This window comes from Bidens hawaiensis, unplaced genomic scaffold (assembly GCF_021521415.1).
Source record: "Bidens hawaiensis isolate Kalapana, Puna unplaced genomic scaffold, B.hawaiensis_p1.1 tig00032193_1, whole genome shotgun sequence".
NCBI lineage: Eukaryota > Viridiplantae > Streptophyta > Magnoliopsida > Asterales > Asteraceae > Bidens > Bidens hawaiensis.
Genome location: NW_027495481.1, coordinates 238,107 through 264,131, shown reverse-complemented (window position 1 = coordinate 264,131; position 26,025 = coordinate 238,107). Strand labels below are relative to the sequence as shown.

Sequence of the window (26,025 nt, the reverse complement as noted above, 5' to 3'; positions counted from 1 at the left end):
TGAGAATGTTACCTTACACGTAAGTATTTGGGAGCCTTATGTATTCTCAAGTCTGTACTCGCGATATTGCTTATTTTTCCGGAATGCTAGGCTGTTAGATTAATCATGGCCTTGAACACTGGAAAGCAACAAAGAGGGTGCTTCGATATATGCAAAGGACGAAAGACTACAAGCTGAATTATAGAAGAAGTGATAATTTAGAAGTGGTAGGTTATTCTGATTCTGACTTTTCTAAATGCAAAGATGGCAGGAAGTTCACTTCGTGGTATATCTTTATCTTAGAAGGCAGACACATCTCACGGAGGAGTCAAAACAACAGTTAAAAACAACTTCCACTATGATGGCAGAATATATAGCTATTTATAATGCAACATGTCATGGAATGTTGCTCAAAAATATGATCACTAGACTCAAAATAGTCAATTCCGTTTCTAGGCTATTAAATCTTTAGTGTGATAATTCAGCTACCGTTAGTTTGTCGAACAGTTGTAGTTCGACTGGAGCTACTTTATATCTTGATACAAAGTATTTGTTCGTACGTCAACGAGTTGAGAAAAATAAACTTTTAATTGAGTATATTAGTACAAATAATATGCTTGCGGATCCGATGACTAAATGTCTTCCATCTAAAGTTTTGAAGAACATGTTTCTAATATGTGATTTACTGAAGACCTTATTTAAATGCATATTGTACTTACTTACATTTTATTTAATAAAATTTCCTCAGTTTTGATTTTGTTAGTCTCTTAATATGTTCTTCATGTGTAATGACATATAGACAAATTAGTATACAAATCAAATATTTGAAGGGTTTACTTGTAAATCTTGATCATAACTACTAGGTTTTAAATAAAGATTGTAATATGATTTATATGGGTCTTGGGCTGATGTTCAATTAAATGATTGTATTTTTTTCTCCACTTTGAGATTTGTAACATCCTACTTTTGGTTATAATAATAAAATAAATTTCGTCTATTTTATAGTGGGTGGTTATCGGTTTAGATAACTAGAAAATGTGTTGGGCTAGTGTTGGGTTAAATGGATATGGGTTATGGACTTGGGTATGAAAGAAAGAAGGAAAGACCATGGGCTTAAGCCCATGATCCCTAAATATATAAACCATAATCACCATTTAATCCCTCATTTACACATATCCCTTACACCTCCCAAAAACACACACTTAAGCTCTCTCTCTAGCCGAAATCACCAAGGAAACCGATCCCGACCCAAGGTATGATAGTATTTTGTTGTATGAGCTTAAATCCGTTAGTTATGGTCACGAAACGACGAGCCGACACCGTTAAACCATTTAAGTCGCGAGATCCGGATGGAATCGGGTATAAACCGAACCTAAGATGAGCTTAGGGATCACCCTAGCTCAGATTTGGATCGAACGGGACGAAAAACGGTGAAAAACGAGTTAAAACTCGTTTTTCCGGCGACGGAGCCGGAAAAGGGGAATACGAGGTAAGAATGCCAGGGAATGTTCTGACATTCCCTGACCTAACCCTAGTTCGCTATGGAAACCTAACGAATTAAAAGGTGATTCGTTAGTTGATTTGTATAAGGGGGCATAACGAACTAGCTCTAGTTCGTGTCTGATTCTTTAAGGGAAAGGGTAACGAATTACCCTGGATTCGTGATAGTTAGTTCGTTAAAAGAAATAACGAATTAGAAGGTCCAATTCGCTACTTGGACCGGTTCGCTATGGAACTGATTCGTTAAGGTGTCCAGTTTGTTAAAGGGTTCGATTCGTTATAAAAACCAGTTCCCTAAGATAAGCCAGTTTGCTAAGGACCAGGTAACGAATCAGAAGTTTTATAAATGACAGAATGGTCCCTGAACTTAGAAAAGAATGATTTAATTACAAAAAAAAAAAAATATTTCCAAGCTGACCTGGCAGCTTAACCCCGGCTAGGGGCTCTGCCCCTTGGACCCCGCTAGGGGCTGCTGCCCCTAGAACCCCGCTTCCAGGGGCGCTGCCCCCGGACCCCTGTTCGTTGAGGGTAATATTTAAACTAGAAAGACGATATGTGTAGTGATAGTTTATTGATACGTATAATTATTATACAGTTAGTCGTGCACAGCTCAAGAAGGGAATAACCGTAAACGGTGAACGCAACCGCATTGAGGTGAGTTTCTAGCCCCACTTCCTTGTTATGTTTTCGGGGCTGTGTGCATACTCGATGTGATAGTCAATACACTTACCTTAGGTGGTAAGTGTATGCCTTGTATGATTTATGTATGACGATTGCTTGACGGGTGCGTGAACGATCTTCGGATATTGCATGTGCCGTCAAGTGTTAGTTAAAGGTATGATTGATATGTATGATGTATGAATGACGTATGTATGAATATGTATGATGTATGAACAATGTATGTATGAAATGTTGATGGTACGTGAACGCTCTTCGGAGATTGCACATATTGTCAAGGAAAGTATGTAAAAGACATGTATGTTATAGTAGCACGAATGTAGGGAACCGACCCTAATAATGTCGGCGAATGAAGGGAACCGACCCTAATAGTAACGGCGAATGTAGGGAACCGACCCTAATAGTATCGGCGAACGTAGGGAACCGACCCTAATAATATCGGCGAAGGTTATAGGGCGGAATGCTCTTTGAAACATATATGTATGAATGAAAGTATGTAAGTAAGTCGAAAGTAAGAATGAAAGTACGTATGTAAGTAAGTGTGTAAAAAGATATGAAGGTATGTACCTCCGGGTGCATATGCTAGTATGTGAATGTATTGTATGTCGTCTGATTAACTAGAACTCACTCAGCGTAGCTGACTTTTAGTATGCACGCAGGTGAGTAGAATGAGGCAACTTGCTTGAGGGGAAGCACATGACATGGATTTGAAGACACTAGCATCTCAATGAAGTGTTATGTTATGATGTTTTAAAAGACAATGTTTTAGGTTTAAATAATTTGAATGCCCATTAAGACAATAAGGGATGGTTATGTAATATAATGGTTTGAATGTTTTAATATTCCGCGAATGTTTTTATTAACTCTGATATTATAAACTGCGTTTATGAGTAAATCCAACGTTAAAGTGAGGCACCGGTAACGGGGCCTTACAGGATTAAAGCTAAAATGAGTGTTAAACCTTGTAGACTAATCTAATGCTCATAATAAATGATTACTCGGTCAAGTGGGAGAATGTAAGAATATATATATATATATATATATATATATATATATATATATATATATATATATATATTGGGTCGAGATGCTGTACAATAATGTCTTAACGTACGATAGATACGCGAGACGCTCAAAGGCAAAAAAACAAGGCAAAAATACTAAAACGCTCAAAACTGGGTTTTGTGAAAAAAAGTAAAAAAATTGATCGATTAACGATCCAAAACTGTTTTTTTGGTGAATAGATGATTAATTGGGTATGTATTGATGATTCCGGGATGTTAAAATGTGGTTTCATGAATCAATTCGTGAAAAAAAGGATTCGCGTACCTATATATATATATATGGTCATCCTTATCATTTATATTATAATATATCAAAATAATTAAATTATACTTTATTATTATATTAGTTACGTAATTATTGATTGACCATATTACCCTTACTTGCTAATCAATGGATTTTTTTGGGTGTATATAAATATATGGAGAGAATAATTAACAACATAACATAAACCTAAACGCAAATACAAAATTTGTGTGCCTCTATTCTCTCCCAAATTCGATTCCCTTAAGAACCCTAATCCCATCATTAACGTATATCCTAAAGAGGAACTCAACCTTGCTAGCAATCATGTCGTCTTGATCATACTCCGCAACTATGGCGACTCTCTATGCAGTATCATGTACACATATAATTATAGGTTTATCATATCATTTATGTTTTTTCCATTACAATGTGAAAAATTGATAAATAGTTAGAGGTGGTTAATGGTGGTCTCCGGCAAAAAAATGTGTTTTTTTTGAAGTCGTGGGGGTGATGGAGGTCAGTGGTGGCTGGTTGGTTGGATAATGGTGTTAAGGCTATGTGTTGTAAAGGGCTTTAAAACCCTTGTTAACTTGCCATGTAGGCATTAGGGACTTTAATCTTAAAGTCTCATTATGGTTTAAAAGCCCCATATATATATATATATATATATATATATATATATATATATATATATATATATATATATATATAGTTAGTTAGTATAATTTAAGAACTCTAAAAAAATTTAGAACTCTTAGGAACTCTAAACAAACAAACATTTTTTTAGTTTTTTTTATATATTAACATATTTAAGAGTAGTCTTATCATATTTTATATAAAAAAATTTTGATTACAAATATTAATTACAAGTTTACATATGTGTAAAATTTGTGTACTAAAAAACTTACATAAGTGTAAAACAAAACCTAAATATGTATAAAAACTAATTTTCAAAATTGTAATCGTAAATATAGATGTAAAAAATGATAAACCTACACTTAAATAGCTTTAACATACAATTTTTTTTATAAAAAGCGTTAGTTTTCAAGGGTTCCTTCAAGTTCATAAATTATTTAACAGTTCTGTAATAATAATACTCATCCTATATATATATATATATAGGGGATGGTTCAAGAGAGAAATGGTTCAAGAGAGAAATGAATATGAGCCACTAGTTTTATTTTTGGTTTTAAAAGCTTTATTTTCGTATACTTGTTTTCTAAAAAGAAAACACCAAACATTTTCCTTACTTGTTTTCTGGATTGAAAACACTAAACTTTTTCGTATACTTGTTTTCTGGATTGGAAACACAAAACATTTGCCTATACATGTTTTCTGGATTGAAAACACGGACGCACTTACATACTGGTTTTCTGGAGGAAAACGCAACAACTTATTTTGGATTTATGTGATTTCTTATATATCACAAGTTTATACTAGATGCCCTTATATCACTTAAAGTCCTTACGTTACCTTGAACCGATAGGATGGGATCGCGGGGTTATATGGAGTAGTACTACTGGGTTTGACAAACCCCACCCGGGCTAGTCGCGATAGCACGGCTGTGATGTCGTAGAACGGGTGTTATATTTACCTAACTTTTATACGCCAGTGTTGGTGATAGACCTGGTAAGAAGGCATACATACAGTCAGCTTCGGTTCAAACGTCTAGTAGCTTGTAAATGGGTTAGCTACCCTGGTATATTTGAAAGATGCTAAATCTACTACACATATACTACTTATGCTACGTAAACTATTTATACTACTTTTTACTACAACTTTTGAACTCACCAACCTCGTGCTGACCCTTGAGTATTTATACTTGCCCAGGTTGCTAGATGTGCTAAGGAGCAGGTTGCATTGCATGTGTTAGGAGTCACAGTTGTCGCATGAACTTTTATTTCACGTTGTATTCATTTGGTGGGTTGTGCATGTTTGAGCACATGGTTTATTGTTTTACTTTAATGCTTCCGCAAAACTTTTGAACTGTTTGATTTGTTTTTGTTTTACCAATTAGTTGGATTAAACTCAAATGGTGTTTTATATAGATTAAATGATTGTTTGGTATAACGAATGGGCTGGATCCTGGTATGTCACGAGCCTCACGGTAAAACTCAGTTAGTCGAAATTTGAGGGTGTGACATAACCCACACTTGTTCTAAGAATAAGATAACATAACCTACACACGAAAAACATATAACCTCCACACGTGTAGGATATGTGTATATTTGTATAGCTTATATAATTGTTGATATCGAATTTAATATGTAAGTTGTATGCTTTTTTGTATATTGTACGTTTTTATTCCTCAAAACAAGTATAGGTTATATAATTTTGTGTAGATTGTATATTTATTGTTTATATTTAATGGACACATTTGTATGACATTTATTTTATTATTTATGAAAACTAAATTAGTGTTTTTATCTTTTTAATTATTTTAGTTAAATTATGTAGATATATTAATTAGAGAGAGATTTATTATGGTTATATTAGGTGTATTAATTGGAGAGGGAGTATGCATTTATTGTTACATTTATATCTTTTTCATTTATATTTAAACTTTTAAAACCTAAAATAAAACTAGTGGCTTATATTCATTTCTCGCATTTTTCTCACAGTAATTTCATTTCTTTCTTGAACTTAAACACACACACACACATATATATGTGTGTGTGTGTTTGTTTTTTTTTTTGGGGGGGGGGGGGGGGGTTGAGAGATTGAAAAATTATGGCCCCACCAATACCTTTGTTAACGCCTTGGTATAATTTTGAAGCGCATATCCATACTACCCCTCCCATGAAGCCCCGGAACAACGTTGGGGGTAGTAAAGCCCCTCCACGTCATTTTGAAGCCCACAGCAACTAGTCTAATGGAGGTAGGGTGATGGAGACAAAATAGGAAGTGATTTTTGGACCCACTGTTTTTTTTTCTAATTATTTGTATTACTAACAATAATCCCACTTCAACATTAAAATTAACCGAGTTAGTTTCGCGTTAATTTGGGTGAAGCAGAAGAAAATAAAGTAAAAGTTGGGAGTTGTAAAAAACATTTTTCTCATAATTCAAATGAAGCTGAGAATATTTCTGGCCGGTGAGTGAAAGTCAAGAGTAATTAAATTCAATAACCTGTAAAATAAACGCACACAAATAGTAATAATAATCCAAAATCCATTAACTTGGTGATTAAACAAAAATACAATTGATCATTTGGAAATACAAATACAAGTGTGAACCATTTTCAGCAGTAACCAACCATATTTTTTTGAAGTTATGAAATCAAACCATTTTCAGCAGTAACCAACCATATGTTTTTGAAATTATGAAATCGGCCTACATTTGTATTATATGCATGGTCGATTTTAATTTCTAGATGACTATTGTATTTTTGTTCAAACGTCTAGTAGCTTGTAAATGGGTTAGAAGGCATACATACAGTCAGCTTCGGTTCAAACGTCTAGTAGCTTGTAAATGGGTTAGCTACCCTGGTATATTTGAAAGATGCTAAATCTACTACACATATACTACTTATGCTACGTAAACTACATATACTATTTATACTACTTTTTACTACAACTTTTGAACTCACCAACCTCGTGCTAACCCTTGAGTATTTATACTTGCCCAGGTTGCTAGATGTGCTAAGGAGCGGGTTGCATTGCATATGTTAGGAGTCACAGTTGTCGCATGAACTTTTATTTCACGTTGTATTCATTTGGTGGGTTGTGCATGTTTGAGCACATGGTTTATTGTTTTACTTTAATGCTTCCGCAAAACTTTTGAACTGTTTGATTTGTTTTTGTTTTACCAATTAGTTGGATTAAACTCAAATGGTGTTTTATATAGATTAAATGATTGTTTGGTATAACGAATGGGCTGGATCCTGGTATGTCACGAGCCTCACGGTAAAACTCAATTAGTCGAAATTTGAGGGTGTGACAGATTGGTATCAGAGCCATTGGTTATAGTGAACTTGGTTTGTTTTCGATAAACCGGTCTATGACCTTTTTTAAAGTTCAACTACTTTTTTTCAAACGTGTCAACCCATCAGTAAATTTTTTTCATTCATTGCACTAAATACATACATATATACATACATAGCATTCACACACACACTATGTCACTGGTATGCCCACGAAAACCATGTCACCATCCCTAACTGATAAGATATATTTTAACTTGTTATTTTGCGCCTTGCTTTGCATTCTGATATGTCTTTTGACGCAACCCTAATTCAGAAGAGGCCAGTCTAGCACCGGTGAAAGTTGAGGACGCATATTAGGAGTCATCACACGACAGCACCCTCGGTAAAACCAACGAATGGCAGTGATTACCAGACTTATTTAGATACTGAATACATCGATAACAAGTTCCCTCTTTCCTATGCTTTTGGCTTTACCTCATTGACGTTCACTACTTATGTTTATGATATCACTACTATCATATAAAGGCATAATGGAAAGGACATAACACCCCAATGTAAGATAAATTGACGAGTACGGTCTGGAATGTAATCGTGAATCTATAGGTACATTGGTGTGAGATGGGATTCCATTGTGTAAAGATTTTTCTAAAACAAATTCTTGGAACTCTAAACTTTGTCATCTAAAGTTACCGACGACGACGAGCCCTAGACTTTCATTACTGAATATTTTACCGACGACGACGAGCCCTAGACTTTCATTACTGAATGTTTTTTTTATATATCCTGATTAATTATTATAAGTGTTTCCAAGAATTTGTGAACCTCATCAAAACTTGGTTAAGAAAACCCTCTTGATTGAAAACTTTCCAGAATCTCATGGTCGGACCTTCAGCTTTGTCTTGTGCACAGAAATTGAAGAACGCCTCGTAAATTGACAACCTATTACTTATGCTCTGACTATGAATTCCCTTTTGATTCTACTTTTCTGACCTATGTTCAACCCTCAGCCTTATCTGTTTTATACTCTATCATAACAAACTCTAACTTCAAATTTTCTACAAGATAATCCTATTGTCTTAACTCCTTAAACTCCATGCTGACTGACCTTCACCGTATAGACGCAATTCCGAATAATCGATCAAACTCTTGCAACAACGTTACCTGTGATGAACACATAAGCGATCTCTCATTTTGTTTTTATTTTTTTTTATTTTCTTTCGTTGGTATGGAACCTTGACATGAAACTTCTTTCACACAAGAAATTGTCTTTACACTTGAAGCATCTTATATCGCACACATAAGGACTAATCCATCATGCAACCAACCGGAAAGAACAATATATGTTAGCTGGCATAATGATCTCCATTTTTAGAAACCCTCCTTTGCGAAACCAACCAAACCCGTTAAATATGTAATTCACGAAGTGCAAAAATCTGGACGCTAATACAATTATTCTTATGGATACGATTCTAGACAATACACCTACTCCTTTGGGCTAAAGTTAAGGAACAAATTCAGGTTATTCTATTTCTTTTTCAGTTTTAGCTCACTTTGGCAAAGTAATGATTAGTGATAGGAACCACTTGCAATGTTCTATTAGTATGGTGGGTTAGCTGCGGCACACTCTATATATAAGCACTAACAATATGTTGATGGCGGGGACTAGAGCTAGATCATTTCCAGATCTTAGCCCCTTAAGCATATTTACTTCCGCTTTGACCTTGCGGAACCATTACTCGCACCAATGACCATGAATCGCAAATTTCATAAAGCATCACAAAAATCATTCGTGCTAGACATTTCTCAACTTTTTATACTGTCATGCGCTTTGACACTTTTATTATTGATAAACTATTGTTACGATCACAATCCATCATAATCAAAATTTCGGGACGAAATTTCTTTCCACAAGGGGATGATGTGAAAACCGAGAATTTTTTTTTAAACATTGGCAACTCTGCCCAAATGTTAGAGACACTAATCTATAGACAGAATGTCTACCTGGTTCATGTTGATAGTACATATAGACAAAATGTCTACTTAATTTCATTTTGATCATACACATAGACATGGAGTCTACTTATTTACTTAGCGACATCTATCAATTTTCGGGACGAAAATTCTTTCAACAATGGGATAATGTGACACCCTGCATTTTCACGTTAACTTCGTTAATCCAAAGTCTGTTATCTTACACGTTATGCATAGCATTTACATGAGTCAAAAACGGGTCACACACATGATTCTGTTAGTACGCGTTGGTGATTAATGTCGAGTCAGATATGTTTAAATAATTCATATTTAATTGTTATGTGCTAGATGATTTTAGGTGTTACACGATTTAGTGCATTAAGCTCGCTTAACATGCTATTAGTTATTAAATAAGAAGATAACATCTCGAGCATATGTTTATAATATTATCTATGTGAAAATACATGCTAAATAATTGAGTTTTTAATTCATACCTTGTTTCATGAAATTGCGATCAATTGCGCGTAATTTGTATTTTTTCACCTTTTACAAATTAATATTTATGAAAGAAAAATGAGGCTTAGGTTTATTAAATTGGGTTAGTATTTTATTTGTAATGATTCATTATAATCCGGTTTGGGTGTTATAAAGTTCGTTTAAAGCCAAAACTGATTCTAAAAGGACCATTCTTGTAAATATGATTAATTATAATATTAATAAAATAAACAACCCTAATCCCCACCCATAAACCATCGACCTTAAGCCTCACACCCCCACACACACAAACCCTTCGATTCAAGCTTGATTCTTGCAATTAGTGGTGTTTTTGAGTGATTCACTTGATTCCTAATGTTAATTGGTAAGTTTTATGTATCAATTTTTATGTTTTGATGAGTAATTGTGAAACCCTAAATGTTGAATCTCTGTAACTTTGATGATTATAATGTTAATTGATGATTTATAACTCTAGGGATGACATAAACATGTTAGGGTTCGAGTTTTGATGACAACAGTTTGCTGACAGATTCGTTCTCGTTTATTGATTGGTTTGTAACTTGATGTTAAACGATTATTATAGATCAATTCTTGATTCTAGGATATATAATATCCTGAGTCTACTTTCCAGAAAAGTAAATTTTGTAATTTCTGGACAAGGTTTGAATAGTTTTTATGATTTTACAAAAACATGTGTAAAAGCTGACACGGGGAGTTAGATTCTGGTCTGTCTTGCCAACATCATAACTCTTTCTTGGAAAGTTAAAATGGGTTGGTTCCAGTTCTGAAACTTATAATTATGAGTCTAGAAGACAACCCAATTAATGGACTTGCACAATTTTGATAAATTATTTTAGAGAACCATGAAACAACTTTTTATTGCGCAATTTGCTGAACTGTTGTTACCTATCTGCAATGATTGAATTATTATGAGTTTTGTATGCATGAGAAAATATAATAAAAATTGTTTGAGAAACCTAATTCCTATATGCTACTGTGGTAAATTTTGTATAATTTATCCTTAAGTTTTACTTGGTGAATAAAATCAGTTTGTACATGTCATAATCTGTCTCGTTAACTGAATGATCATAAGTTGAGTCGTATGATGAATATTTGGTTTATTTGTTATGATATGATGTGTGGATACATGTTAAGACTTCTTGGTACAGTTGACATTACTTATTATCACCAACGAGTTGTCGTGTCAAGATTGTGTTTGTGTGTGAGTCCATACTTGGGTTTTAGAGTCATGTGTTGTTGAACACATTCTTATAACTTAAACACTTGTACTAGGTAACGACTAGTGAGTCAAGTGCGTCCTTTTGGTTTTCAGGAAAGTCTATTACACGCGACACCAGGTGAGTTCATGCCTTTTCCTATTTGTTTTCTGGAGAGAAAACACTAATTATTTTCGTAAACTTGTTTTCTAAAAAGAAAACACCAAACATTTTCCTTACTTGTTTTCTGGATTGAAAACACTAAACTTTTTCGTATACTTGTTTTCTGGATTGGAAACACAAAACATTTGCCTATACATGTTTTCTGGATTGAAAACACGGACGCACTTACATACTGGTTTTCTGGAGGAAAACGCAACAACTTATTTTGGATTTATGTGATTTCTTATATATCACAAGTTTATACTAGATGCCCTTATATCACTTAAAGTCCTTACGTTACCTTGAACCGATAGGATGGGATCGCGGGGTTATATGGAGTAGTACTACTGGGTTTGACAAACCCCACCCGGGCTAGTCGCGATAGCACGGCTGTGATGTCGTAGAACGGGTGTTATATTTACCTAACTTTTATACGCCAGTGTTGGTGATAGACCTGGTAAGAAGGCATACATACAGTCAGCTTCGGTTCAAACGTCTAGTAGCTTGTAAATGGGTTAGCTACCCTGGTATATTTGAAAGATGCTAAATCTACTACACATATACTACTTATGCTACGTAAACTATTTATACTACTTTTTACTACAACTTTTGAACTCACCAACCTCGTGCTGACCCTTGAGTATTTATACTTGCCCAGGTTGCTAGATGTGCTAAGGAGCAGGTTGCATTTGCATGTGTTAGGAGTCACAGTTGTCGCATGAACTTTTATTTCACGTTGTATTCATTTGGTGGGTTGTGCATGTTTGAGCACATGGTTTATTGTTTTACTTTAATGCTTCCGCAAAACTTTTGAACTGTTTGATTTGTTTTTGTTTTACCAATTAGTTGGATTAAACTCAAATGGTGTTTTATATAGATTAAATGATTGTTTGGTATAACGAATGGGCTGGATCCTGGTATGTCACGAGCCTCACGGTAAAACTCAGTTAGTCGAAATTTGAGGGTGTGACATAACCCACACTTGTTCTAAGAATAAGATAACATAACCTACACACGAAAAACATATAACCTCCACACGTGTAGGATATGTGTATATTTGTATAGCTTATATAATTGTTGATATCGAATTTAATATGTAAGTTGTATGCTTTTTTGTATATTGTACGTTTTTATTCCTCAAAACAAGTATAGGTTATATAATTTTGTGTAGATTGTATATTTATTGTTTATATTTAATGGACACATTTGTATGACATTTATTTTATTATTTATGAAAACTAAATTAGTGTTTTTATCTTTTTAATTATTTTAGTTAAATTATGTAGATATATTAATTAGAGAGAGATTTATTATGGTTATATTAGGTGTATTAATTGGAGAGGGAGTATGCATTTATTGTTACATTTATATCTTTTTCATTTATATTTAAACTTTTAAAACCTAAAATAAAACTAGTGGCTTATATTCATTTCTCGCATTTTTCTCACAGTAATTTCATTACTTTCTTGAACTTAAACACACACACACACATATATATGTGTGTGTGTGTTTGTTTTTTTTTTTGGGGGGGGGGGGGGGGGTTGAGAGATTGAAAAATTATGGCCCCACCAATACCTTTGTTAACGCCTTGGTATAATTTTGAAGCGCATATCCATACTACCCCTCCCATGAAGCCCCGGAACAACGTTGGGGGTAGTAAAGCCCCTCCACGTCATTTTGAAGCCCACAGCAACTAGTCTAATGGAGGTAGGGTGATGGAGACAAAATAGGAAGTGATTTTTGGACCCACTGTTTTTTTTTCTAATTATTTGTATTACTAACAATAATCCCACTTCAACATTAAAATTAACCGAGTTAGTTTCGCGTTAATTTGGGTGAAGCAGAAGAAAATAAAGTAAAAGTTGGGAGTTGTAAAAAACATTTTTCTCATAATTCAAATGAAGCTGAGAATATTTCTGGCCGGTGAGTGAAAGTCAAGAGTAATTAAATTCAATAACCTGTAAAATAAACGCACACAAATAGTAATAATAATCCAAAATCCATTAACTTGGTGATTAAACAAAAATACAATTGATCATTTGGAAATACAAATACAAGTGTGAACCATTTTCAGCAGTAACCAACCATATTTTTTTGAAGTTATGAAATCGAACCATTTTCAGCAGTAACCAACCATATGTTTTTGAAATTATGAAATCGGCCTACATTTGTATTATATGCATGGTCGATTTTAATTTCTAGATGACTGTTTCTAACGTACACGCATTTGAACTTCATGTATAACATGCCATGACCACATGTGGAAGTTCTCAATACAGCGAACAAAGTTCAACATTTGTTCATGAAGAGTTGGAACAAAATCATATTTGTCGATGCGTATTGATGATTACAGACATGGGCGAAGTATAACAGGGACCGGGGATGACCCCGGTCACTGCCATTTTTTCGCTTAATAGGCAAAATTTCGCTATTTTGTCCAAAATTTTTTGTAGGTATTAAACACGGTCACTCCCAAGGTATTGGGTCCGTGACTTCGGTTACCGTTGTGACTAAACCCAAGCTTCGCTACTAATTATCAGTAGTATTACAAGTGATGCTTAAAAACAGTGTTGCAAAAATCCCGACTAGTCACCGATTAATCCCCGATTAATCGCTAGTCCCCACTTCACTGATTAATTTCGGGCTAGTCAGCCAATTAATCGGTTAATGGTAAAATCCGGCCAATATCGGCAGTTTCTAGTCAAATCAAGCCAAAATTGGCGGCTTCCGACAAGATTCAAACAAAAAACAACGGTTTCCGGTGAGGATCCGACCAAAATCGGCCATTTTCCACGACAGATTTCAGAAAAACCCCCCGGTTTCAAGCGAGATTCTAACTAAAATATGTTTGTGTATGTATAAAACTGAAAACTACATATAAAAATGTGTGCATGTATAAAACTGAATATTATATATTAAAGTCCGACCCAATTAACCCCGATTAATCTCGACTAATCCCGACTAATTGCTAGTTCCCACCCCACCGCCCGACTAACGACTAACGATTTTTACAACACTGCTTAAAAATATTCATTTTAATTTCTTCGGTATTTTATTATGTAAACCTTAGCCAAATATCCCTCGGTGATTTTTGGCATATAATTGATAAATGATAACTACTTAAATACTATTTTTTGTATTAATTGTTGAGTTAGATGTTTTCTCTGACGGTGATTCATTGCTGATGATTGACGGGTTACCAAGAGGTCTTTAAAAACTATTTCTGATCTTTTTCTTTGTGGGTTCAGTTTTTTTCAAAGATCTTAGATGGAATTGTTTTTGTCGGTGAGACTATGTATCTAGTAGTGTTATATACGTACACTATACTTTTGGATTTTAGTGTGATATGTATATATAATTAAAAAAAGAAAAATATTAAATACGTTAGGGCGTGTGTTAACCTAGTAAATGATGAGTGGGATAAATTGGACGTGACTCAATGGTAGAGCACTCACTTTACTAGTGAGAGGTAGGAGATTCAAACTTTACTATCATCAATTTATATGAGATATATGAGGGATTACCCTGGCTTGCCAGTGTTCGAGTCCTGATCTCACTCGTTTTTATCGGCTCCTCGTTGTCGTGCCATTAGGCGGGCGTGAGGGTCGGGTTTTCTCAGGTGAATCCCTCAAGAGGGTGGACCGTTAGGGGCTCCGTCCGTCCGGACTAGTGACTGGCTCGGGCTACCTTTGCCAGTGGAGATCACGTACGATATACCCGGCGTTACTTAGTTGGTCGTTTAGAAAAAATGATGAGTGGTGAGCACCACCACGTATGTCACGTATGTAGGAAGGCACTCACTAATTTACTCACCACGCGTTATACGTACCTAGTGCCTAGTGGATGCTTTTATTTATTTATTTATTTTTTCAAAACTTCTAAATGATTTAGTTATTTTTTAAAAGTACTTGAAAAACTTAACATAAGAACAATGTTAATAATTAAAATGTTAACCCATATACACGCCAAAACCGTGAAAACTATTTACTAGCCAATAAAAAAACTTTATTATATAAACTACTCAGTTTCTCTAAAATTTATATGAATGTACAGAAAAAAAATAAAAATAATCAAATACCGTGTATTTCGTGTTCTTTTTTATAGATGATGAATCCTATTTTTTTATTTAATTAATTAATATTAATTAAACAAAACGATTACAATAAAGTGGCAGACAAACGTGCAACAAGCTATGCCGCAACTCCCTTTTGAATAGCAAAGTCAATCCTACCACTACTAGAAAATAGTCCTTTAATGACGCGCTATACGCGTCATTAAAGGGGTAGATGACACGATATCTCGTGTCAAGGAATGCCATGTCATAAAGTAACAATGACGCAAATTTGGGTGTCATCTTTTTATGACATGCATTTATGACAAGCATTATTGACATCTTTTTTTCGACACGCGTTTGCGTGTCATGGTTTCAAGTATCATAAAATAGAATGTTTTTGACAGATTTATAATTTCAACATTAAATAATGACAATTAGCGACTCATAATAAAACTAAAATTCATATATAGCAAAATAATAAATTTCATATAATATTTCAACATGCTAACAAACATTCAAAAGTCGACCATTCTTCACAATATTTCAAAGTTTAACATTTCATTAACATCGATACGAACATTCACTGGTAAATAAAGGATGCCACAAAAGTCGACCATTCTTCACGAATTCCATCAATATCAGCATCCGTGTATTCATTATTCCCTCATCCAACCTGAGAAAAAATTTAGATTAGTTAAACCTAAAGTTCAAATGATTTGATGATTTATTTATCTGATCCGTTTGACTTTTAATAGTCAAAGCTTCTTTTTTGACCATTAAACTACAGTTTTGACCCGTTAGTCAATTTTGCAGTCAAATCCACAAAAAAAAAAAAAATTGAAGTCAAACAATTAATTATTGTTTCTAAACTGCTTCTGAACATAATACCTTTCTCCCTACTAACTCATCATTAGTTAAATCAGATTAATATCCTACTTAAAGTATCATCTAGCCATTCAAAAAATTAACAAATAACAAGTAATAATAATAATAACATTTAACTAACATCTAATTTCATATTTCATTACATCTCATACATAAATATATATAATCAGTAATTTCTTAGAACCTCTTAATTTTAAAACCGGGTTGCTAACTTTGAATTTCACAGTTAATTAATTCCTTAAAGTTCCATCACTGTATCATAATTGGTGACATGAATAAGTAGATATAATATCAGTGATTTGCCCTGCATCATCCACTCTACATTTTCACAAGCCCACCGTTTAAAACTTTTGGTTCGGTTTGGTCAACAAAAGTCAAAGCCCATTTATAATCGGTTCATAAATTTACTAAACTGATACAATAATGAAAATATAAAAAAGTTGTTATACTTACATTGTTATTGACCAGTATTTTAATTCCTTCATCAACTATCTCTTTCATGAACTTTAACATAAAGTAGCCACATTCGGTGCTTCCCGGCTGACATGGACACTACATAAATACATTACAAATAGTCATCGTAACATAGATTCATATAATGCGGTTAAAACTAATATTTCAATATGGAATTAAATGCTCACCCTAGCGTTGACCCAATTGAGTTTTACCCTCGGTCCACTTTGTGTACCGTACAAGTTCATTGCACTACAAAAATGTTAAGAAATATATCAAATGCTAAGACATATTGTTTCCATATTTTGTATAACTTACCCATCGATAATCTGCTGCAACTACAAATTAACAGTTCCTGGCCTTAGAGAATCAAGGTAATAGCAAGTCATTGTTTTCATGTGTAGTACGGCCAGCACCCAATGATTTCTAAAAAAAACAAAAACCAAATTTAGTCAAACAATAATAAAACTAGTAAAACTAGGATTTCGATTTGGATGGTTTTGATAATTAGACCCGGGATTGTAGGGAATCAAGATGATGTCATTGTCCTTTCGGTTAAGCAACCGATTTGCAATCCTTCGACTTGAATCATCAATATTTTTTAACTTTGATTTACGTTCATGTGGCGAGGCTAAATTCCATGATTTCTTTTTGACCCATTGTTGATTTGCTCAAACAAGTGCCTGATAAGATACAAAAACTAAACTAAGTGAATAAATTGTGTTTTACGAACAATTATTTAAAACTTGTGTTACAAACTTGCCCATTCCGCGCACATGTCCACGTTGTTTCTTAGTACCCAGGGCCTCAGTGAGCACATCATGTGTTCCACATGATTCATAATGTCCCGACTGATGTAGCTCATCCTATAATTGGGATAAATTAAAATTTAAAAAGATATTTCCTCACTTGTCAATTTCACAATCCTCTACACTTGTCAATTTCTTAGATCACAACAATTATATTTTAACCATATATGTTGTATATAATTTGTACATACAGGTTTCAATGAAAAAAGTTTTCACATGTCCTTTATGCAAAGCCAGTTTTTATAGCATACAAAAGATGGAAGATGTTGAATCTTCTGATCAAAAGAAATACTCTCAAACAATACCTAATCACTGTCCAGTTAGGGATGTTTACACGAGCTCAAGCAAAGCTTAGGCTCGTTTAAGGTTTTGATCATAATATTTAAAGATGATTATAAAACGTATATATTTTAACTAAAAAACAATAAATCAGCCAAAGGAATGTGTTAAAATGAGCCCGGGTTTTCCCGGACCTTACAAAGTTTTTAATTTGTTTTATGTTAATTCTTATATTAATTATTAATATTTAGGTCCCATGCCCGGGTTTGCCCAGACCTTGTTCTTCTACAATGACTAGACATGAAATAAACTTACAATTTTATTAACAACCACTTGGACGTTTTCATCAAAATCTCCTGTTTTATTTTTTCTTGCTTCTTTCCACAACGTTGCCCTATCAATCTCCTCTTCTTTCTTGCCGGTTTTTTGCATCTAAATTATCAAGATTACAAAAAGAATTAACACGAATAAACAAATAAATACAAGTAAACTATTCGATTAATTTAATTCATACAATTTCAACAGCAAGTCCAGCGTATCCCTTTCTGCTCAAATGATGGTTGTATTTATTTTGTGCGCGAACTTCTTTAGCTTTCTTACTTTGATCCTGCATTAGAAACATTAAACTGTCATGTAGTTGCTGCACCAAGCTGTTATTACGGTTTCGTAACCCGGCACCAATAAAATTCACCTCAACTTGCAGACACACTACACTATTTAATAAGTTGTACGAGTAACATCAACCTGGTGCAACACTATTTAATAATTTGTACGAGTAACATCAACCTGGTGCAACGCACCGTGTATCTTCCTAGTTCTTTCTATATTTAATAAGGGGCCTGCTTTATTTGTTTGACTGAGTATCATTTTAGAAGGCCTTGCGTACGACCCAAATCTCTTTAAAACCACGAACTCTCTGATGGGCCCATTTTCCAAGCAAATAGCACTATAACCTCACCTCTCTCACTAAATGCACCATCAAGTGAATCATGATATCGAAAAACGAAGGAGGAAAATACTTCTCTAACAAACATAGAGTTAATACGATGTCACTTTGTAACTTTTCTAACTTACTGACATCAACTACTTCACTACACAACTCGTTGAAAAAATTACACAAACTTATTATTGTCTTCCTCACTTTCACGTGTAACACCCCCTTGATTGCAAAAGGAAGAAGTTGTTGCATTAGTACATGACAATCATTAGACTTGAAATTGGAACAATACCCATCAGGCACTTTTATGTTAGACAGGGTATCATGAAACATAACTTTCTCCGAGGTATTCAATGTGTAGCATGCAGGTGGAAGCCAAAGTCGATTCCTTTTTGGTTGAGGTTGTAGTTCAGGATTAATGCCCAGCTCATTAAGATCTTCCCGTGCTTTTAATCCATCCTTCGTCTTGTGAGGTAAGTTCAACAATGTCCCATAAACACTCTCACACACATTTTTTTTCTATGTGCATAACATCTAACTGATGACGTACAAGCAACTTCTTCCAATATTTAAGTTCAAAAAAAATTGATTTTTTATGCCATAATTTAGCTCTCTCATCGATACTTTTCTTTTTCTTTTTTGACCTTTTCTTCTTTGACCTTTTCTTCTTTCCCCATGTATTATTAAATCCCGCCAGATAGTCGTAGATGTCTTCACCAGATAATGGTTTTTTTATAACATTCTTCTCTTGTTGATTGTTGAAATGTCTTTTTCTTTTACGAAAAGGATGTTCAAGTGGCAGGTATCTTCTATGCCCAAGGTAGCATACTTTCTTAGACTTTGGCAACCATTGGGAAAAGGTATTCTCTGAGCATACCGGACAAGCATAGTAACCTTTGGTAACACACCCCGAAAGATTACCATATGCGGGGAAGTCACTTATAGTCCAAAGTAATATTGCTCTTAGATTAAAGAATTCTTTCTTGTAAGCATCATATGTCTTAACACCAATTTCCTACAAGAGTTTTAGATCTACTATCAATGGTGCCAAGTAGACATCAATATTGTTACCTGGTTGGGTTGGCCCTGATATCAATAGAGTCAACATCATGAATTTTCTTGACATACATAGATACAAGGGTAGATTATATGTTATTAGAATAACCGGCCAACAACTATACTTGGAACTTAATAACTTGTGAGGACTAATGCCATCGGCTGACAAGGCTAATCTAAGATTCCGATCTTCTTTTCCGAAGTCTTTCCACGTGTTGTCAATAAGCTTCCAAGATGGGGAATCGCGTGGATGAGTTATCTTACCGTTATTGGCCCGGCCTTGTGCATGCCAAGTTAAGTCATTTGCAATTTTTGGTGACGAAAACATTCTTCTAAATCTAGGGATGGGAGGAAAATACCACAAAACTTTTGAAGGAACGTTCTTGGTATTCTCCTTCCAACGAGATTTGCCACAAGTTAGACACTGAGAAGCATCCTTATGTTCTTTCCAGAATAGAACACAATCGTTTTCACATGCATGAATCTTTTCATATTGTAGACCTACTCCTTTTAGCAACTTCTTGGCCTCATATATCGAGCTAGGGATTGTATTGTTTAATGGTAAGACATCTCTTAAGGCACCCAACAAAGCATCAAAACTAGAATCTGACCAACCAAATTGACCCTTCAAATGTTGGAATTTCAATAATCCACTAAGTGCATTATACTTTGACTCTACGTAAAGTGGCTTATCACATTCTTCAAGAGTGATTTCAATGCATCAGGTTCTTCTACATATGTGAAGGCATCATGTAGCATTTCCTTGTATAATCAAACTCGGGGGATCTAGAATTATTAGGGCATCTAGAATCAACCTCGAGAAGTTTTTCACCATGGAAAGACCAAATTGTATAACTTTCATCGAAACTGTGGGCAAATAGATGATAACGCACATTGTCAATTGAGTGGTGACACAAGTTGATGCACTTTACACAAGGACACAGAATAACATTGGATTTTGAATTATTACTTTGGGCAAACTCTAAAAAGACCTCCACACCTTCTTCATATGCATTTGATAATCTATCAGACGTAATCCATGATTTATCCATGATATTTGCTACAATGATGATTATTGATGTTTAGATTTTTCTAGTTAAATTGTTCATTCAAACGTCACTTGTACATATCAAAGGTAGATTTTGTTATATTTGTTTCTGGTCTTAATCGCTGGTTCTTATTATAAATCTTGTGGATGTCGTTTACAATAATCGGATTAACGAGAAGTACCATCTTATTAACTCGCGAAATGGGATGATACATGTTGATATTAAATGGAATGCTACATGATGTACAGTTGCAGATTTGGTTACATGAATGTGTTCATTCTTTAAAGGTTTGTCAAAGATATTGTGGTGAAAAGTACATATTTATGAATTAAAATGGTGCTTAAAAATCATTTTGTTTTAGATAGGTTGTTCTCTTTATTTATTTATGTAAATTCAAAGTATTTCTCATCTGTTAAAAAGGTTCTATTGAGTTGTTTCTATGAGTTTCAAACTATGTTCCATTTATAATTACATTTTTTTTATATCACAGAAAAGCTTATAATTACATTTACGTTAGTATTATGTTGAAACAGGTTGATTTTTGGGTACGAAATCTATCTACGACACGAAGCATCCATAAAACGGATCTGATTGAATTTTATAAAACAGTAATCAGATCGGATAACAAAAATCCTAAAAATGCGTAAACCTAATCACCAATTGCCCCAATTCTACCAATAGCATCTCTTAATACCGTATAATTTCAAATCAAGGCTATAAATTGATCCAGATGTAATTCAATTGCATAAAAAACACATAGCTAGATATAATTATAACGCAATTAGCAAATAAGGTGATGACCTAAACACAAATTGTGAATTCAGATAACAAAATAGTTGAGATATGATGAGAAAGCATAAAATACTCTTAAACCTAACCCTAAATAAAACATCAAAAGAGAGAATAACATGCGCATATTCGTGTTCGTTCATTTAATCGAACAAATATTTATTTTCATGTGCGTTTATCTAAAAATCGACATTGTGTTCGTTTATGTTCATTTGTATAAAATCTAAACAAACATAACTAAACAAAGATAAACGAACATAAATAAACATATATGAACCAATGTGAATGAACACAAACAAACATAAACAAACTTAAATCTGAAAACACATAAAGGAACACAAATTAACATATATAAAACGTTTAAGCAGATGACGTATTCAGATAATATTTAATTATTTTCTATTAATGCATAAACGAACGTTCATGAACATAAATGAACAAACAGAACATTTGTTCATGTTCGTTCATTTAATTAAATGAACACAAATTTTGTGTTCATGTTCTTTCGTTTATTAAATAAACGAACTTCCCGCCGAACGGTTCACGAACAGTTCACCGAATGTTCGGTTCGTTTACAGGCCTATGCACACTGAGTGGCCACTCACGGACCATTCACGTAAGGTGGCGCATGGTCTTCTAGTGAGTGTTGAGTAAGCCTACGTACGTTACGCTCTCCCACACACCTTTCATATACAATAATCTTTACCCTTACTTTCAATCATATTTTGTTTTATTAATTATAATTACGCGGCACAAGCGGTGAGAGGGGAATGCGTCACCTCGGCTAACACTCACAGGAACACTTTACTGTCCCTGCGTGAGTGCATGGCCTGTGAGCTCACAACTCGTGAGTGTATTCTTGCTAGTATGTCATTCATGTTTTTTTAAAATATAAAAAAAAACTCAAACATTAGCTTTTATTCGCCGCTCAATAGAAATCATGGTTAGCGGGTGCCTTTTATAGATGTAGAGTCTATGTGGCAGTGCTTCACTAGTCGTAATACATTCTCTAACGCTATGCGTAGTAGAGGGGTTAAAAATTGGGGCGAATTGCGACACGTGGCGCCCAGTCAGCAAGGGGTGGGTATTTGTTTTTGGGTTGTAATGGTGTAGTGGCTACAAATAGTAATATATATATATATATATACATACATATATAACACACACATAGTAATATAATAATAATAAAACCAAAACTCCTCCCGACGACAAAACCCACCCGCCCCCGCCCCTTATCGGCCTAAAATCGCCGGGGGGGGGGGGGGGGTTGGGTGGCGGTGTTCCCCCCTAAAATCGCCCCAATCACCTCCCACATTTCACCCACTACGTTAAGCCTAATAGTATTAGTGGGTCACTTTTACTTCAGAGAAACTTCAAAAGCTCACCATATAGAATTAAATAAATTTTATTACATTACATACAATATGTATATTCTTATACAATGCCCTAAATGTTAAGGCCTTGAAGATAATACATTTATAAAACAAATTTTGAGTCCTTCGTATGAAAGCTTTGGATGTGATTCCAACTTTATTTTCTACTTGTATAAAGTGGGTGTTTTTTTCTCATTATTTTCACTTGCATTAAAAGAGGAGTATCTCTATGAATGACTAGGAGTTGTATAACCAAGTAGGATGAGATTTTTATGACCGATTAGAGGTACGTAAGGGTGGCAAACCCAACCCAAATGGATTGTTTTAGGTTAAGATGGATAAACTTTAAAAGTAAAATGGGTTAGGATGGATCATAAAAATTCTTCAAGTGGGTCAGGATGAGTTGAAAATATACAAGTGAGTTTTATTTATAGGTTAAAATGGGTCAAAACAAAATATCCAAGTTATCCAAAATTTATCTAATTCAAAATACTCAAACTATCATGTGCGAAACAAAACTCATCCGAAACCCATAAAACGATCAAAACGAAACAAAAACCCCGAACCGACTAAAACGAAACAAAAAAACAAAAACGAAACTGAAGCGAAATAGAAAAACGAAACAAAAAAAACGGGAATTAAACCGTAAAACTGACCAAAGCGAAACAAAAAAAAAAGCGAAATGCAACCGAAAAGCTAACCAAAACTAAACAAAAACACCGAATCGACCAAACCAAAACAAAACTGAATCGAAATAGAAAAACGACCAAAACGAAACAAAAACTGATATAAAACCAAAAAGTTGACCAAACGAAACACAAAAAAAAAACGAAATGCAACTGAAAAGCTGGCAAAAACAAAACAAAAACACCGAACCGACCAAAACGAAACAAAAAACCGAAACGAAACAAAATTGAAATAGAAAAACGGCTAAAATGAAACATAAAAACCGATATGAAACCGAAAAACTGACCAAAATGAAAAAAAAGCGAATTGCAACTGAAAAGCTAATCAATACAAAACAAAAACATCAAATCGATCGAAAAAAAATAAAAAAACAAAATGAAACTGAACCGAAATAGAAAAACGACCAAAACGAAACAAAAAAGCGAAATGCAACTGAAAAGCTAACCAAAACAAAACAAAAACACTGAACCGACCAAAACGAAACAAAAAAACTAAAACGAAACAAAAAAACCGATATGAAACCGAAAAGCTGACCAAAACGAAAAAAAAAAGCGAAGTGCAACTGAAAAGTCGATCAATACAAAACAAAACACCAATCGACCGAAACGAAACAAAAAAACAAAAACTGAACCAAAATTCAAAAACGACCAAAACGAAACAAAAAGCGAAATACAACTGAAAAGCTGACCAAAACAAAATAAAACACTGAACCGGCCAAAACAAAACAAAAAAAACGAAACGAAACTGAACCGAAATAGAAAAACGACCGAAACGAAACAAAAAAACTGAATTGGAACTGAAAAACTGACTAAAAGGAAACATAAAAAAACTAAATGCAATTTAAAACCGGACCAAAACGAATCAAAAACTCCGAACCGACAAAAACGAAACAAAAAAACTGAAACAAAATAGAGAAACGACCAAAACGATACGAAAACAACCGATATGACACCGAAAAACTGACCACAACGAAACAAAAAAAAACGAAATACAATTAAAAAGCTTACCAAAACGTAACAAAAAAACTGAAACGCAGCCGGCCAAAATAAAACAAAATGAATCGAAACGAAATGAAACCGAAAAAACTGACTAAAACAAAACAACACTGAAACCGGAAAAACCGAGAAATCGAAACCGAAATCATTGAAACCGAGCAGATACCGAAACCAACCGAAAAGAAAAAAACACAAAAACCGAACTGAAAAAAAACCCCGAAAAACTCGAACCTAAACCAGTACAAAACGGTTTTTTTTAATGAACGAGGATGATGTGGGAAACATTTTTGTTATTTTACATTTTGTATTTATTATTTATATTTTGAGTTATTATTTTTTTAATAGTTATTTTGAATATTTTTTTGAGGGGTTTTTTAAACCCTTTGTATGTCAACCTTTACTTAGGTCAAGATGGGTTCGCTTTACCCATCTTGACTCATATCCATTATAGCCCTCTATTTTAAAAACTCATCATGACCCATACCTATCCTAACCCATACACATCATGACCCATCACCCAAATCCACCCCAACCCACTCACATTGCCACCTCTATGTATCATAGCAATCTAGAGCACTAACGGTAATTGTGTTGGTATTTGGTTTTCATGACTTCGAAATCGGGATTGTGCCGTGCATCCATTTTCTAAAATTATTTTTAAATTTTATGAACCCGTCTTTCGCAAACCACGACAATATGAAAGTTTGTCGCGGATCTGTCGATGGTAAGAGACGATTAGTTATCTTTGTCAACCTTTTCCACGTTTGGTTCTCGATTAATCTTTTTGTAATGGTTTCCGACTACACATGTGTTGGAAACCAGCCACTACCAAAACAGAACAATTTCTCATAAACTATTAAACCTTCTAGACATGAATCCTGATTTTTGTCACTAAAAGTTTTACAGATATTCCTCTGAAAATCTGTCAGTTATGTTCTCGGTATATATCAATCTCAATTTGTATCTAAAAATAGTAAACAAAGACAATTACTTTTTGAAATTCGAGATTTTTAATTATTTTCTATAAAATAAATGTAATTTGTGGATTTATTAAAATTTTTTATCGCTGGAAATTAAAAAATAACAAATTTTTCATGTGAGAAAATAATTACCTACATACGGATTATCGATAGACTAACCATTGGCAATCAAAATTAGGCCTAAGAAAGGTCCATCGTTAATCGTTTAGTAAAGAGTAAAGCTTTTTACAGAGAAGTATATATTTAGCCGGAGAAGAATCGTCGTTAAACGTCAGTGAATGTTTATGTTGGCATTCCGTGGGAAAATTATCACTCACAACCAATATACCGATAAATTCTCGTAGGTTATCACCATCACGGATGAATTTTCAATATATTGGTCCAATTGGTGATACCCTTGTTTTATAGTAGTGGATTATTAAACTCTTGCATGGACTCATCATA

The 26,025-nt window shown here is 34.1% G+C and overlaps 1 long non-coding RNA gene across 1 annotated transcript; it reads right to left on the bottom strand.

Moving 5' to 3' along the window:
* Positions 1 to 15,495: 15,495 nt before the first annotated feature.
* Positions 15,496 to 18,525, bottom strand: LOC143583262 (uncharacterized). The gene is made up of 5 exons (XR_013144135.1): positions 18,230 to 18,525; positions 18,031 to 18,147; positions 16,816 to 16,879; positions 16,628 to 16,726; positions 15,496 to 15,962 (listed from the first exon to the last, which is right to left on the bottom strand). It is a non-coding gene; the product is annotated as an uncharacterized LOC143583262 (long non-coding RNA).
* Positions 18,526 to 26,025: the final 7,500 nt, after the last annotated feature.